General features: G+C 50.0%; 1 protein-coding gene across 1 annotated transcript in view; it reads right to left on the bottom strand.

Moving 5' to 3' along the window:
* Nucleotides 1-12,418, bottom strand: part of EPHX1 (epoxide hydrolase 1) — a 41,099-nt gene extending 28,681 nt beyond the window's left edge. Inside the window, exon 1 of the mRNA XM_039464218.2 lies at nt 12,295-12,418. The gene's annotated coding sequence lies outside the window, so the exon portion shown is untranslated. The remainder of the gene's footprint in view (nt 1-12,294) is intronic.
* Nucleotides 12,419-17,590: the final 5,172 nt, after the last annotated feature.

Genomic DNA, 17,590 nt, shown 5'->3' with positions numbered 1-17,590 from the left:
ATAAGAAGGCTTTGGCCCAGTGTGGTGGCTCATGACTGTAATCCCAGCACTTCGCACGGCCAAGATGGCAGATCACCTGTGGCCAGGAATTCAGTATCAGCCTGGGAAACATAACAAGACCCTCATCTTTTTTTTTTTTTTTTTTTTTTTTAACAAAAGATGGGGTTTCACCATGATGGCCAGGCTGGTCTTGAGCTCCTGACCTCAGGTGATCCACCCACCTCAGCCTCCCAATGTGCTAGGATTACAGGCATGAGCCACTGCGCCTGGCCCGACCCTTACCTTAAAAAAAAAAAAAAAAAAAAAAAAAAAAAAAAAAAAAAAAAGGAATAAAGGGGCTTCTCGCTTGCTTTTCTCTTTAGGTAGTTCACATCTCAGCTCCACTATTTACTAGTTGAGGGGCTCTTGGCAAGTTATCAAACCTCTCCGAGCTCAGTAGCTGCATCTGTAAAATGGGGATAATAATGTGGAACTACTTATTATCAACATGTGTTCCTTCCCCTTCTCCGAAATCCCTAATTACTGTGGAGGATTTCTGCATTGTAACAGGCACCAGAGGAGCCCCTGTTCCTGTGAGATTATTTAGCCCACACCGCAAGGTCCCGCTGCAGCCATGTGCACATAAACAGGCTGGGTGTGAGGCATGGCGTCAAGCACTGTGGTCTGCGAGCATCTGCTCTCCTCTCTGTGTGCCTTCACCAAGGATGTGATTTGGGAGGATAACCAAAAGCAGAAGGCTGTGTACATCTTTGGCTATCAGTATTTTGCAAGATATGTCCCTGGGGTAGTCCCCACCCCTTTTCCATCTGTTCAGAGAAGGTACATTCTCAGCATCAAGGGGCAGAATTCTGGTGGCTAAGCCTTCACCTTTCCAAGGAGAGCTATATTTATCTCTTCCCCATGGTCAGCTCCTGCTGATGTAGCAAACTTTCGAAATTCTTCAAAACACCAAGGGTTTTTGAAGTAAAGTAAAACAATACAAAATGAGAGTGCCTGTTTTATTTTGCTAGTACCTGAAATCAGAGCTTCACTGATCTGCCCCAAAAGTTCCAGAGAGCTACTTTATCTGATTAAGGTTTTTGTTTTGCAATGCACTTTTCCAGAATACTGACAAGTTACTGGACTGAGAGAGTTTGAGGGGCAGGGAGTTGGAGGGGAAGTCTTTCAGGATGAAATCATTTTTTTCTTGAAGCCAAGGTACTCTTCTCAACAAAATGGTTCACTTGCCTAGTAAAGAAAATACATTTTTTGTTGCAAACCAGCATGATTTCTTAAAAAAACACGACTGGAAGACAGTGGTCATTTAGCTACAAGATACTGAGCTCAGAGGGGAACTTGGTAAACAGTTGGCTCCTGCGGTAAGAAATGGGATTGTACATATTTTAATTCCAGTTCTACACTGAAGTCTAATTTTGGTCATGCATTTGTGAAACTTGGAAAAAAATCACCCTAAGTTCAAGTTGAAGAAGTTAGATGCACAATCAATGCTCTTTACCCTTCAAAGATGGACTAAATGTAAACTCAGAAAGCAATAAATGTAGCAATCGTGTTCACTTAAAAAGAAGCAGCAAATGATACAAGTGGAGTATTTTGTTAGTTTGCTTGTGTTTTATCTTTCTGGGTCTGGCATATAAGAGACAATTTTAAATACAGGAGAGCAAATAAAGTAGGTGCTTGGTTCTTTGGCACAGTTAAAAGGTAAAATAACCTATGATCCCAGCACTTTGGGAGGCCAATGCAGGCAGATCACTTGAGCCCAGGAGTCTGAGACCAGCCTGGGCGGGATGGCAAAACCCAGTCTCCACAAATAATAATAATAAAAAAAATAGGCAGGCTTGGTGGTACATGCCTGTGGTCCCAGCTACTCAGGAGGCTGAGGTGGGAGGATTGCTTGAGCCCAGGTGAGGCTGCAGTGAGCTATGATCATGCCACTGCACTCCAGACTGGGAGACAGAGCAAGACCCTGTCTAAAAATCAAAAAGTAAATAAATAAACAAAAAGAACCAAAAAAACGAAAAACAGGGTGGGTGGGGTGGCTCATGCCTATAATTCCAGCATGGAAGGCTGAAGCGGACAGATCACCAAAGGTCAGGAGTTCGTGACCAGCCTGGCCTACATGGTGAAACGCTGTCTCTACTAAAAATATAAAAATTAGCTAGGCATGGTGGTATGTGCCTGTAGTCCCAGTTACTTGGGAGGCTGAGGCAGGAGAATCGCTTGAACCTGGGTGTCGGAGGTTGCAGTGAGCCAAGGTCACGCTGCTGCACTCCAGCCTGGTGCCTGGTGATGGAGTGAGACTATCTCAACAAACAAACAAACAAACAAAAAACAACTCTGTCTCAAAAAAAAAAAAAAGTAGCTCAGTTTAGTAATTTAATGGAACTTAATATTTCTGTTACACTGGGGTGAAAATAAAAGTTTGCTTTTAAAAATTCTCCTAAGTGATGTCAGTAAGTCATAAAAATACAAGGTTTAAAACATACAGTTCATTTAAGATTGATAAAGATCAATAAACACTTTGGAGGCTGAGGTGGGCGGATCACCTGAGGTCAGGATTTCAAGACCAGCTTGGCCAACATGTGAAACCCCTTCTCTATTAAAAATACAAAAATTAGCTGGGCGTGGTGCTGTGGACCTGTAATCCCAGCTACTCAGGAGGCTGAGGCAGGAAGAATTGCTTGAACCCAGGAGGTGGAGGTTGCAGTGAGCCAAGATCACGCCACTGCACTCAAGCCTGAGAAATACAGTAAGACTCTGTCTCAATAAAAGAAAGAAAGAAAAAATATACTTGGGAATGTGAGCATTTCATGGTTGAGTGAAGAAAGGTGGTCCAGACAGGAGATTGATTACACAGAACTCAGCGATTCACCACAGCTCTCCTTGATGAGCTGGTGGGTGCGGCAAACTGACCACCTGATTGGGATGTCGTGGCCGACTGCCAGCAATGCCCTCCCCTTCTTCCTTAGCAAAGGAATTTTAACTTTAGTTGGAGAAGACCAGCCAAACACGTTACATTTCTTGGCCCCCTCACAGCTAAGTATGACAGTGCTTAAGTGCGGACAAAGAGCTCTAAATGTATTTGAACAGAGCCACCTGTGGCCCAGACAGTACCTGTGTCAAAATTTCTCCAGTGCATCCGAGATTGCACTGTGATCCTGCCCCCGCCCACCCAAACTTTTTCTCTTGGTGTTCCTTCTCACAGTAACTGGCACTAACCCCCCTCCAACTGCCAAGACAGAAACCCAGGCAATGTCCTTGAAACCCCTCTCCTTCACTCCACCGCAGATATCAGCAAGTTCTGGCAGCTCAACTTTCAAAGTACATCTTAAATCCATCTCCCCCACCACAACCCAGCCCAGGCTCCGGTGACTCTCCCCTGGATTACTGCAAAACAGCTGTCCGGTCCACTCACACCTGCTCTGCCTCTTCGCACACAATTGCCACTCTGTAGCTACAGCACTCTTTTAAAAACAAAACATTTTTTTTAATTTAAAAAAATGGAGACAGGTTCTTGCTATATTGCCCAGGCTGGTCTCGAACTCCTGGGCTCAAGTGGTCCTCCTGCTTTAGCCTCTTAGCCTCCCAAATAGCTGGATTACAGTCATGAGCCAGGCCAGAGTGATTTTTGGGAATGCAAATCTGATCATGTATGTCACATACCCTGCGAAACCCTTAAAGAGCTTTCTCATTGTCCTGGAGTTAATGTAGCCTTCAAGGTCTGTGTGATCTGACCACTGACCTCTCCCCTAGCCCTTCAGAGTGCTACTGGTATCAATATTATGGAGAAATAGTCTACTTGAAAGCTAAGTGAGAGTTCAGGGCTCGGCTCTCACGCTGTTGCCCTGATCTTTTAGTTTTGTGCTCACCATACTGTCCTACTGTGTGGCTTTATGAAGGCGAATCCCTCTGTCTGAAAAGCTATTCCCTCCCCTTCCCACTTCCTTAACTTCTACCCACCTTTCAGATTTCAGACTGACTGTCCCTCCTCTGCGTGGGCTCTCCTGACCTATCCCAGCAAGGCACATCTCTGAGTCCGAGCCTTCCTAGTGCTCACATTTGTCAGTGTGATTACGTGATTGACAGCTGGACGGAAGCTCCTGTAGGGTACTGACCATGTCCGCTTTGACTCCCAACTGGACTCCCAGTGCCTGGCATTCTAGTGGATGCCTGGTTAATTATTTGTTGAATGAATGAATGAATTTAAAAATTCTTTGAATGAGAGCATAGAAAATTAATCAGAACTTTTGATCAAGAAGAGCTTAATTCTTGAGGAATAATAAATATAATCTACTTAGCCTGGTTGGCAGAGACAGATCCTAAGGTGCAGGAAAGGGTTTTGTAGGGGGCATGAGGCTCTATGGAGAAAGCCCGCTGACCCCAAAAAAGACTGGAGAGCCGGTATCCTAGGCACACTACAAACAGTGGGGGTTTGGGTCTAAAAAGATGGGGTCAGACGCAGATCCAGCCGCACGCAGGAAAGGCGCAGGCCCACCACCTGCCAAAGACTCCCCTCCCCAAAGCCAGGCAAGCAGTCAGAACCTCACTGTCAGAAAGTGCTCCTAAAACTGCAGGCAAGTGCTAGCTGGTTATGACTCAGCACTTGCCAGGTGCCTGGCCTTGGCTGAGTGCATTGCAGGGCAGAATGCCCATGTGTTTTTCCAGAACAAAGGCCACAAGGTGAACCCAGCCCCGGGACAGCTGGGCAGGCCTGGTTCTGACTGCGAGCTTCCCTAATAGTGACTGAGACTCGGCAGCATGAGAACCTGGTGCTTCTCCTGGCGGCAGTCTGCCTTTTTGGGGAGGAAAGTGTGGGGGCAGAGGGGGCACGGGAAAAACCATGGCACGGCCTGCTGCTCAGATGCCGGGTGGGAGAGGCAGGTGGGCTTGGAGGGTCTGCTGCCTCTGCAGCCCTGGTCCCAAGCCTGGCCCCATCCTGCCCTCCCCAGCACCCCAGCCTCACCATTCCTCCCTGGGGCAAGGCGAAGGAAACATCCAGCGGAAAGGGACAAACAGATGGCGTCCCCCTCATTCCTGGCCCGCCTGCCAAGCAAACACAGGATGGGAGCCTGGGAGTGTTCCTGCTGTGAACTCCCCATGAGCAGCCGGCCGGCGGAGCCTCCCGGGGGCTTTCCAAAGGCCACCCTGAAGCTCTACTCCCTTGGCTGGCCCAAGAGTGATGGGGGCAAACCCTGGGGGCAACTCCTAGCTTCTCCATCTTCAGCCATTGTCCCTGAACCCCAGGGACCCCCAGAGACTCAGGGTTGGGGGGGCGGATGCAGGCGAGCTGGGCTTGTGCGCCAGGCCAATGGCCATGTTTATCTTTGTGCAAGAGCCGGAGCCAAGCCCTGGGAGAACAGCTTAGAGCCAGAAACTGAGGCAAGGGAAAAATGTAGTCTGCAAGCAGGAAAAAAAAAAAAAAAAAGGCAGGGGAGAGTAAAAGAGAAGAAAAAAGTGTCGGGAGGCAGCCTTCTTGGGGGCAAGAGCGCTGTTCTGGGGCCCGAGAGAAGGGCATATCACCCTCTGCGTGGGAGGGAATGCCCTCCACCTCCATGCCGTCTACCCATCTGGAGAGATAGAAAGAAAACAATTTGGGATTGGCACTGGGATGCGAATGCGGTAGAGGCAGCGCCCCGCCGGCCCGCTGGCAGTTAGGCCCCCACTGCCTGCTTTGCCGCCTGCCAGCCACGTAGCCTCAGCTCAGTGCCTCCACTTCTCCAGGCCTCAGTGGCCCCATCTGCTGCGGAGGGTCTGGAGAGGGGAAGGGGAAGGCCACGAGGGTGGGCTAGCCAGACCCTGTGCACCTTTGGAGAGGGGATGGCTATTTCCACATCTTTACAGGCCACACAACCTTTAGGTTACAAAACTTCAGAAGATGAGACATTTGAGGTCCCGTTCCATCTCACGTCCTGCCAATTAAAATGAGAGCTGCTGAGTTTTCCGTTGGTTCTAAATTAACAGAGAAAAAAACCCAAGCAGAACCCAGTTCACCACCTATAAGGAAAAAGCATTGCCTTCTGTGGAATTGCCTTGACATTCTCTTTAAAATTTTTTTTTATCTTTTAAAATAAAAAAAAATTAGAATAACTTATTTTTAAAAAAATTTGGCCAGGCATGGTGACTCATGCTCGTAATCCCACCACTTTGGGAGGCCGAGGTGGGTGGCTCATGAGGTAAAGAGATTGAGACCATTCTGGCAACATGGTGAAACCCCATCTCTACTAAAAATACAAAAATTAATTGGGCATGGTGGCACACGCCTGTAGCTCCAGCTACGCAGGAGGCTGAGGCGGGAGAATCGCTTGAACCTGGGAGGTGGAGGCTGTAGTGAGCTGAGATCGTACCACTGCACTCCAGCCTGGTGACAGAGTGGGACTCTGTTTCAAAAAAAAAATTTTTTTTTTAAGACAGAGCTTTGCTTTGTTGCCCATTCTGGAGTGCAGTGGTGCAATCTCAGCTCACTGCAGCCTCCACCTCCCAAGTTCAAGCAATTCTCCTGCCTCAGCCTCCTGAGTAGCTGGGATTACAGGCACCCACCACCACCATGCCTGGCTAATTTTTGAACTTTTAATAGAGAAGGGTTTTGCCATGTTGGCCAGACTGGTCTCGAACCCCCTGTTCTCAAGTGATCTGCCCCCTTCGGCCTCCCAAAGTGCTGGGATTACAGAGATTACAGGCGTGAGCCACTGTGCCGGGCCAATCCTTGGCATTTTCTATTTGAGTGAAGAGAGACTCCTATTTCAGGGGTAATAGGAGTGGATCATATAACACACCGATTGGATTTCCTTCCCACCATTAACCACACTCTGCACCTTCCCCTTCTCCCCAAGGTGGCTTTTCCTCAACAATGTGCTCCGCGATTTGGAAGCTTCCTCGCAGTGTGTAACAGGAGAGCACTGAAAGCTGGGCCTCACGGAGGAACCTGAGCTTGCCATCTCATCTAGCAGAGCAGCGAGAGGACTGGGGTGCCTCCTGTAGCGCAGCCGAGGACAAGGGTCCAAGTTCTGAGGAATGCTCTGGGTCATTTTATCGTGGTGGGGATTAGAGTGCTTGTGGCAATGTTTAGGTTGCAAAAAAGGAGTTTAAAAGTTCCAAAAGGCTAAAAATATTTATGGGGCTCAATTGAAAGTCCTGAAGGCAACTCTGAAATTAAGATGTTCCATCTTGGCTGGGTGCCCTGGTTCGTGTCTATAATCTGAGGTGGATCACTTGAGCCCAGGAGTCCAAGACCAGCCTGGGCAACATGGTGAAACCCTGTCCCTTCAAATATATATATACGTACACACACAAAAATTAGCCAGGCATGGTGGCGCACGCCTACAATCCCAGCTACTTGGGAGGCTGAGGTGAGAGGATAGCTTGAGCCTGGTGGGGTGGAGTTTGCAGACAGCTGAGATGGCGCCACTGCACTCTGGCCTTGGTGACAGAGCCAGATGCTGTCTAAAAATAAAATTAAATTTAAAAAGGACGTCCTATGACCCTGTTAACAGCCTTCCTGGTAGGGTCTGGAAGTCTTGCCTCAGGCGCATGTGGAACCAGAAGAGGGCAGGGGTGCCCTCTCCCAGCTGGTGGCTGTGCCCTGATCTGGTGGCTATGTTTTTTGAGCTACTTCCCCACAGGGACAACTTGGCAGCAAGCAGGTCCTGCCACAGGCAGAAAAACCGGAATGTGGGAAAGTATATTCATTTCTCCTAAAGAGCTGGTGAGAGTCAGGCTTCTCATACCTCATCACTGCAGGATAGACTCACACCTGCAAACACGGCCTTGGGGCTTGGCACTGGGACCAACAGGTTTCTCTTACTTTCCCAAAGATCCAAGTCTCTCAGTTCTAGCAGAAAGGGACACAAATTTGTAGGACCAAAAAGTCACCCCTCAATGCAGCCAGTGTCCCTCATTCCACAGGGAAAGCAAATCCCCAGCCTGAGGTGGTGGCCTTTGGCGAAGGCTGGCGGGCCAATGGCTGCCCGTTCTGGCGTCTCAGGAGCATGGCATGGCTCTCTGACCCTTCACAAAGGCACTGGGACCTCCTGCTCTCGGTCCCGGGCCTCCCACAGCCTTCAAGAGTCAAAGTCCAGGCTACTACTGGACTAAAGCCAGTCAGGCGGGCCCATGGTGGACATGCTCAGAACATGGCCCAGACTTCAGGAGGTGTCTAGGCACCCACAACCCCTGTGAGGAAGGCTGGCGAAGCCCTGAACTGTGACACTGGCATGGAGACTCTTCAAATGCACCGTCTCCCGTACTACAATCATCCTAAGAAGAGGTCATTTTTCCTTTTAAAAATTATTTGAAAGCCGGGCGCGGTGGCTCAAGCCTGTAATCCCAGCACTTTGGGAGGCCGAGGCGGGTGGATCACGAGGTCAAGAGATTGAGACCATCCTGGTCAACATGGTGAAACCCCGTCTCTACTAAAAATACTAAAAATTAGCTGGGCATGGTGGCGCGTGCCTGTAATCCCAGCTACTCAGGAGGCTGAGGTAGGAGAATTGCCCGAACCCAGGAGGCGGAGGTTGCAGTGAGCCGAGATCGCGCCATTGCACTCCAGCCTGGGTAACGAGAGCGAAACTCTGTCTCAAAAAAAAAAAAAAAAAAATTATTTGAGACAGGGTCTCACTGTGTTGCCCAGGCTGGTCTTGAACTCCTGGGCTCAAGACACCCTCCTGCCTCAGCTTCCCAAAGTGCTGGGATTAGAGGTGTGCTCACCACTCCCAGCTAATTTACTTTTTTGTAGAGATGAGGTCTCACTTTGTTGCCTAGGCTGGTCTCAAAACTCCTGGGCTCAAGCAATCCACCTGCTTCAGCTTCCCAAAGTGCTGGGATTACAGGTGTAAGCCATCTTGCCCTGCCAGTTTTTCTATGTTAAAGAGAATTGCAAATGAAGCTCAGAGACCAAAAAGACATTCCAGTTCAGTCAGTCTCTTCACCAAACTTCCCAAATGCTAAAGGCAGCCGAAACTCCCGCTCCGGATCTAGGAACAAGGCCTGTGATCCTAGTTTGTGGAGTAGCTGAAGAATTTTTCAGAAGTCTCTTTAACTCCTCAGAGAAAAGAACACTTTTCCCTCTTATGCAAGCCTGCTCAGTTAGGACTTGGAGAGCCGAACAGGTGTGGCTGTGCGGGCGCTGGATCACGCACTAAGCCACACCCACCCGCCAAGCCACAGACGGAGACAGAAGGCAAGGCCAGTGGGCATGCGGACTCCACGCCGGGTCTCTGAACCCATCTCCTGGAGTGCCGTAGGCCAGGCTGTGACAGTCAAAATAGCTGCTTTCTGCTGAGAAAGGATGAACTATGATTTCCCCAGGGAAATAAAGCAAATACATCTTGGCAGTGGGGGAGGCCGCTCAGTGTGAACTTGGTTTGCACGGTGTGTTCAGTTATATAATGGAGGATTGGATTGCACAGTTCTCTCCTTGGCGAGAGGGAGCTCTTCCTGGAGTGTCCACCAGCTCCTCTCTCCTTAGGAGAGGGGTGTGGCTGGATCCTTGGCAATGCTATGGTCCCCTAACAGGGAACTGCTGGGGTGCTTTCTCCCTCCTGCAGCCCCCCACCTTACCCCACAGCCCCTTGGAGACTCTGCTCCTGAGCCACCAGGTCTGCGTCAAGAACCAGGCACAGGCAGCCTAGGGGGCCAGCTGGGCTAGGCAGTGACCCTCCCCCTCCTCAGGGTCCTCGACCTCTGTCTAAGGTTTGGCCTTCACTCCACTGAGTGTCTTTACTGGACCCGGTAGAGGCCACAGCGCCCACCAAGGCCCTATCCAAACTCACTGAAATCTTTTCCTGAAATCCCTTTGCACTTAGCCACAGAATCATCACATAGCAGAGCTGCAAGGAGCCTTGCAGATGGCTGAGCCGAACCTCATTTTACAGATGAGGTCCAGAGGCGGGACACGTCCATGGCTAGGCTGGGACATGACCCAAGTCTCCTTTCCGGCCCAATCCTCTTGCCACAGCACTGTCTTAGGTCTTAAAGGAATGAATTACTATTGATGGGATTTATGGCCTAGCAGAGGTGGGTTTTGCATATGAGATCCTAGAGGCCCTTCACATCACTACCTGTCTACTCCATCTGTGCCCACTCCCACCCCGAGTGGGTGGGCTTCGAGCTATTTTTTCAACAGGGGTGACCAACTCATGCTTGGCCCTCCCTTATCTGGTACACCCAGCTGTGTTCCATGCTTTTGAATCTCTTGGTGTAAGAACTGAGAAATGAGTCTTGGTAGCCCCTGCCTTCACATGTCTGGGCCTGGGCCAAGACACCAGAATGGGAGTCAAGGTGCCAGGTGACCCATCACCAAGCATGGGTATACTGGCTCTCAGGGCAAGAGGAAGGGCACTGTGCATGGGTGACCCCGTGCTCCCTGAAAGCGCCAGTTACGTGTAAGGCATCAGGCAAGAACCAGGGCATCCCAGGAGAAGCCTGAAGAGAGCCACTCTGCCTCCTGCAGTGGTCAAGACGCCCTTTCTGCAAAGGTCCCTCTGCCCGAAGAGCCCTCATTCAGGGCTTCCTGAAGATATTCCACCCGCGTAAGTCTGCGCCAGCTACTGTATTTCAGGCACAGCTGAGCAGCAGACGCGATCATGCAGAGAGCTTGTGGCCTGTCGAAGATGGTGCTGAGGCTCACCCCGGCTGCCTTGCGGAGCAGTTATTTTCTGTGGCAGGTCCTTCCTTTCCTGGCAGGTCCTTCCCTCCTGGGAAGAAGGCCGCAAAGCTCGGGAGTCCCCTGGCTTACAGACTGAGCTAGTTCAGTTTATCCAGTAGGTCACGCACCAGCTTGACCCACACTCCGAAAGCAGCTCAGGCCATGCAAGCCGGGCACACTCCTGCCCCATGCCTTTGTACTTGCACGCCAGGCAGCAGCTTGGCTGCTCCCTAACTCTTCAGGTCTGTGTCAATGTCACCCTTCAGTGAGGCCTTCCCTTTCCACCTGGCACTCCTCTTCCCTCTTTCAGGTTGTATTTATCTCCATGGCACACTTCATCTTCTAACATACTTTATGTTTTACAAACGTACTTTCTTTGTTATCCTCTCTGCCCCTAGAACTGCAAGTCCCACGAGGGCATGCTCCCCCTGCCCCCCAGTTCCCCCGTGCGCCGGCCCTAAGCACCACCCACGCGTCCTCAGGCAACACACGGCCCTCTAGGTGGGGACATTTGGGAAAGAAAAACTGCTTGCAGAACACTCTGAGAGTTTTTGCTGCTAAGTCGGACCAAGTGGGGCCAATGAAAGGCCCCTTAATATTTCCCAAGCCCAGCTCCCCGAAGGAAGGAACCATTACACTAGAAAACAATGTTGCTTTCTGGACAAGCGTGGCTTCCTGAAAATGTTTATTTTAAATTATGCTCGATTCAGAGGAGGCTGCACAATGGTACCGAATCAGGCACCAGCCCCAAGGTCCTCAACAATTTTCCACCAACAGCTCATCAATCCCAGCAAAAGGCTGTCCAGGAATCTGGCCTGCCAAGTGCACGGGTCCCCCCTACCTCTTACCTCCAGCCACAAGCTGAGCCCTCACAGAGCTGCCAGGGCAGCGAGCATTGCCTGCGGGAGCGGATTCAGGCTTGGTGGAAACTGAAGTTTAAACAATGGGAGGTGGGGCATGGAGGGGTATTCAATTTTAAGAAAAAAAGATCGAAATTAGGATTACAACATTGCTAGGCACCCCTCCTCGGAAGCCGGCCAGGGCAAGGAAGGAGCTAGAAGCTCAGGGAAAACCGACCCCTGCCCGGGAGGGAGGCAGGCGGCGACTCGGTCTCCGCGGAGCTCCTGCTCAGGTTGACCACAGTCCCTGGCTTGGACCACAGGGTGAACTCCAGGGCAAGCTTCCTGTTCTGCCAGCGGGGAGGGCTGGCCTCCTCTACCGGGACCAGAGCGGGAGGTGCGGGGCGGCACGCTGGGGCGGCAGGCGGAGATGAAAGCGCTTTTCCACTAAAAGGTGTGATCAGTGTTCGGACTTGGCTGACAAATAAGTGCAATTCACCGCGGAGCTCGCCCTGGCCAGGGGACGCGGTGCGCTCCCGGGGTCGCGAGCCTCCGGCCCTGCGGCGTCCGCCAGCCGTCGGAACGCGGAATTCCCTGCAAGAGGAGCTCGCGGCCGCCTGCAGGGCTCCTTCCTCCCGGCCGCGCGCCAGCAGGACGGACGGACGGACGGGCGGGCGGCGGCGCGCGCGGTCTCTCCGCCGGGTCAGACGCTGGGGCCGGCCCGCCTGCAAATCCCTCTGCACCCCCGCGGGTCCGAACCCTCGGGGGTTCGGGCGCCCCGGCCCGCCGCCCGCCCCTGCCGCCCCCGGCGCTTACGGTCTCGGTTCGCAGGCTCCGGCGGCGGAAAGCGCGCGGTCCCTCCGGCTACCCGGCTCCTTTTGGCTCTTCTCCAGCCGCCCTGGCGCAGTCTCCAACCAAGTCCGGCCTCCGAACGGGGCGTTCCCGGCCTGGACGACCCGGCTTCGGTTCCCGGGAAAATCTCTTCGCCTCAAGGCTCCACCTCCACCAGAAATAAAACGGACTACTTAGGTCCGCGGCCCTGCGGCCAGAAATGAAGAGAAGCATTTAGCAACTCTTAAGACAATTTGATTCTGAAACTTTGTCAGTTGAATCTAAAAACAAAAATCCAAACTTGGATGATGTATGTCCTTTTTTTTTTTTTTTCTGAGACAGGGTCTCACTCTGTCACCCAGGCTGGAATGCAGTGATGCGATCTCGACTCACTGCAGCCTTGACATCCTGGGCTCAAATGATCCTCTTGCCCTGAGAGCCAGCATACCCAGGATTGGTAATTGGTCACTTGGCACCTTGACTCCCATTCTGGTGTCTTGGCCCAGGCCCAGACATGTGAAGGCAGGGGCTACCAAGACTCATTTCTCAGTTCTTACAGTATAGTTACCAATTACCTGTTTGACTGTGGTGCTACCAACCAACCAATCAACAAATACAAGTTAAGCAGAATGGCCAGTTTCTAGAAATTTGCGCAGTAAAACGGCCAAGATAATTTACACAGATATCTGTTGGGAAATATCAGAAAACTAACACTGGGCACGGTGGCTCATGCCTGTAATCCCTGCACTTTGGGAGGCCGAGGCGGGCGGATCACGAGGTCAAGAGATCGAGACCATCCTGGCCAACATGGTGAAACCCCATCTCTACTAAAAATACAAAAAAAATTAGCCGGCGTGGTGGTGGGCACTCGTAGTCCCAGCTACTCAGGAGGCTGAGGCAGGAGAATCACTTGAACCTGGGAGGCAGAGGTTGCAGTGAACTGAGGTCGCGCCACTGCACCCCAGCCTGGTGACAGAGTAAAACTCCGTCTCAAAAAAAGAAAACCAAAAGAAAACTAACAAAATAACATCTCCTATGCACTGAATCACTACAAATGGAAAACAACTTCGATTTTACATAAATTTCATAGTTTATAAAAAGATGTGAAGAGGAAAGATGCAAAATGTTGAATTTTTAAGCACTTTTCCTCTGCCCACAGAAAGGAAGGGTACATTATTACTTATCCAATCCTGCAAATTAAATGGCTTCCCATTGACTCTCCATATCACTCTCTCCCAGAATCCTTGATATCTCACACTATACTGTGGTCCCAGAATCTGAAGAGCCGTGGTCAACAGCATAACAGGGTGAAGATGAAAGGTCCACGGAGAAAGGTAAAGAAGCTAGTCCGTAAACCCAGCTGCGGCGATCGGCCACGGTAAAGCCCATCTTGAGTGAGCCCCCTATCGGCCTGCGTTGGACGCTGCATCATGGCTATGCCTTGCTTAAGAAAGACAATCATTTTGTTCTTGTTCTTGTTTTGCAGAGTCGGTGAGGGAGTGAGGGAGGGGGATGCTGTAATTTAAACTTCGCTTTTTTTTTTTTTTTTTTTTTTTTTTTTTGAGACAGAGTTTCGCTCTTGTTACCCAGGCTGGAGTGCAATGGCGCGATCTCGGCTCACCGCAACCTCCGCCTCCCGGGCTCAGGCAATTCTCCTGCCTCAGCCTCCTGAGTAGCTGGGATTACAGGCACGTGCCACCACGCCCAGCTAATTTTTTGTAATTTTAGTAGAGACGGGGTTTCACCATGTTGACCAGGATGGTCTCGATCTCTTGACCTCGTGATCCACCCGCCTCGGCCTCCCAAAGTGCTGGGATTACAGGCGTTAGCCACCGCGCCCGGCGGATCTGCAAGGTTTTTAAAATGATAGTGATTCTCAGCTCCCCAACCCCACTCCTCTTCTTGAAGAGTAAAACCATGTGTAACCCTTTTAGCTGATTATTTTGATATTTATTCCCACACTTCCAAATAACATGCTTGCAGTGTTCCTTTTAGTTGTTGTATTTCATTTTATTTTATTTATTGAGACAGAGTCTCGCTCCGTCACCCAGGGTGTAGTGCAGTGGCACAATCTCGGCTCACTGCAGCCTCTATCTCCCAGGTTCCAGCAAATCTCCTGCCTCAGCTTCCCAGGTAGTTGGGATTACAGGCACCTGCCACTCTGCCTGGCTAATTTTTTTTTTTTTTTTTTTTTTTTTAGTAGAAATGGGGTTTCACCATGTCGGCCAGGCTGGTCTCAACTCCTGCCCTCAGGTGATCTGCTCACCTCCACCTCCCAAAGAGCTAGGATTACAGGTGCGAGCCACTGCACCTGGCCTAGTCGTTGTTTTTTAAACCTCGTTTGAGGCACTATGTGTTGAAGACCTCAATAGACATAGAAACTAGCTTTTTCTCAACTGACCTCACTGCACAGATTTCCCATCCTCCTGTGTGTTTCAGAATTGCTTATTTTTGTGTAGGGGAGCCAGAGATCACCTCATCCCCCGCTTTAGCTCTTAGTGTGTTCCTTAGCTGAATCTAGAAGCCAGACTGACACAAGGTAGATTAACAAGAGAAAAACATACACACTTCTTAGGTTTACACGTACGTGGGCTCTTCGCAAGAGAGTGAAGTCCAAAGATGTGGCCAGAACAAGGCGCTTTTGCTTTTACACATTTTAGACAAAGAGCAACACATTTGAGAAGAAATGGCACAATAAAGACCATCTGGCTGGGGCAGCAAATTTTCTAGGGGAGTCACTGGGACATACATGGAGGATGGGGTATGAAACAGTTGGGAGATAAGGATGACTTCATTAATAGATTCATGTGGGTCCTTTGCAGGTGCCTGTTCCAGGTCTCGGGTGATAAGGACTATTTTCTCGCCCATGGTAGGGTGAGGGCACCCCTGCTCAGAGGCATCTATTTATGGCTTGCTGCATGAAGAAAGAGACAAGTCAGCTCGCCCTTTGTGAAACTACAATTTCTCCAGTGTCTTCAACTTGAATAATCGATGTATTAATCTGGCATATTTGGGGTGGCACATTCTTCACTCCATAGTCATATCAACATTAACATCCAGGCCGGGCGCGGTGGCTCAAGCCTGTAATCCCAGCACTTTGGGAGGCCGAGGCGGGTGCATCACGAGGTTAAGAGGTCGAGACCATCCTGGTCAACATGGCGAAACCCCGTCTCTACTAAAAATACGAAAAATTAGCTGGGCATGGTGGCACGTGCCTGTAATCCCAGCTACTCAGGAGGCTGAGGCAGGAGAATTGCCTGAACCCAGGAGGCGGAGGTTGCGGTGAGCCGAGATCGCGCCATTGCACTCCAGCCTGGGTAACAAGAGCGAAACTCCGTCTCAAAAAAAAAAAAAAAAAAAAAATTAACATCCAGTGTTTTCTTAATATGAAGGCAACTCAGGGCTGATCCATAGTAAACTATGAGTAATTTTCTTTTCCCATATAATAATTTGCTTTCGTTAGAATTAGTGTTTTAAACATTTGTTTAGTTTTCTGTGCATTAATCGCTACTTCAGCTCTAACATCTCCACCAGTTATTTCACAGAGACGGGCGCGGTGGCTCACCCCTGTAATCTTAGCACTTTGGGAGGCAGAGGCGGTAGGGGGATCACTTGAGCCCAGGAGTTCAGGACCAGCCTGGGAAACATAATGAGCCTATCTCTGCAAAAAAATTAAATTATTTTTAAAAACCTCTTCATAGTAAATCAATCAACATCTAATTATGTTCAATTTCATTTTCCTAAATAAGTGTGTCTGGAGCCTTCTGGCTTGCCTCCCATCTGGCCTGGTTGCTCCATGCCCAGCACGCAGCTCTCATCCCAAGCTCTCCCTTCCCAACCATCCTGCAGAATCCTTCCTGTTCCCTCCTGTCTTAGGTATCCTGCTTCGTCTATCCCATAGCTTCCTCTGCCTTGGTTCACTCCTTTGTTTTAGAGGAACACATCCTCGAGTGGCTTCTTGAAAAGCGCATGGGGCAGGGAAAATTTTTTGACACATTGTATAGAGTGTTTTATTTATTTGAGACAGGGTCTCACTCTGTCACCCAGGCTGGAGGGCAGTGGTGTGACCTTGGCTTACTGCAGCCTAGACCTGCTGGGCTCAAGTGATCACCCCACCTCAGCCTCCTGAGTAGCTGGGACTATAGGTGTGCACCACCATGCCAGGCTAATTTTTGTATTTTTAGTAGCGGGGGGTGGTTTGCCATGTTGCCCAGTCTGGTCTGGAACTTCTGGGCTCAAACGATCTGCCTGCCTCAGCTTCCCAAAGTGCTGGGGCTACATTGTGTATTTTGAGGCTTTTTTTTTTTTAAGACAGAGTCTCGCTCTGTCACCAGGCTGGAGTGCAGTGGCACCATCTCGGCTCACTGAAACCTCCGACTCTCGGTTTCAAGAGATTCTCCTGCTTCAGCCTCCCGAGTAGCTGGGTGTGTGTCACCATGCCTGGTTAATTTTTGTATTTTTAGTAGAGATGGGGTTTCACCATGTTGGCCAGGATGGTCTCGATCTTTTGACCTCATGATCCACCTGCCTCAGCCTCCCAAAGTGCTGGGATTACAGGTGTGAGCCATTGCACTCAGCCTTTGGGGTTTTTCTTTTTTGAGACAGTCTTGCTCTGTTGCACAGGCTGGAGTGCAATGGCACGATCTCAGCTCACTGCAACCTCTGTCTCCCAGGTTCAAACAATTCTCCTGCCTCAACCTCCCTAGTAGCTGGGATTACAGGCATGTGCCACCAAGCCCAGCTAAGTTATGTATTTTTAGTAGAGACAGGGTTTCACTCTGTTGGCCAGGCTGGTCTTGAACTCCTGACCTCAAGTAATCCACCCACCTCAGCCTCCCATAGTGCTGGGCCTACATTGTGTAAATGATTGTTCCCAGGGAGTTACTGCTTATATATTCCTGCCCTTTGCCATGTGACCTCCAGTGTCCCGCAGTGGATGAATATAATTCTCCATGCTGCTGACTTCATGCTTGGACATGTGGCTTGCTTTGATTGATGGAATATGATGCTACATCTGAACAGAAGCTTTAAGAGTTGTTCTAAGGTTCTGCTCTTTCATCCTGGATCCTGGGATGAAGATACTGGAGCAGGAGGAGGGCGTTAGAGCCATAGTTACCTGGAATTTGAGCAAAAAGTAAAATTTTTTCAAGTTACTGAGATTTTGGAGGTTGTTACTTCAGTAAAATTTAAATCTGAATGTGTCTGGAAAATGTCTCCAGCTAATGCCTCCTATTAATTAATAGCTTGGCTGGATATAAAATTCCAGGATGAACAGAATTTT

This window comes from Saimiri boliviensis, chromosome 14 (assembly GCF_048565385.1).
Source record: "Saimiri boliviensis isolate mSaiBol1 chromosome 14, mSaiBol1.pri, whole genome shotgun sequence".
In the NCBI taxonomy this organism is placed as follows: domain Eukaryota; kingdom Metazoa; phylum Chordata; class Mammalia; order Primates; family Cebidae; genus Saimiri; species Saimiri boliviensis.
Note: the sequence above shows the minus strand (reverse complement) of the source record. Positions and strands in the feature narration are given on the sequence as shown.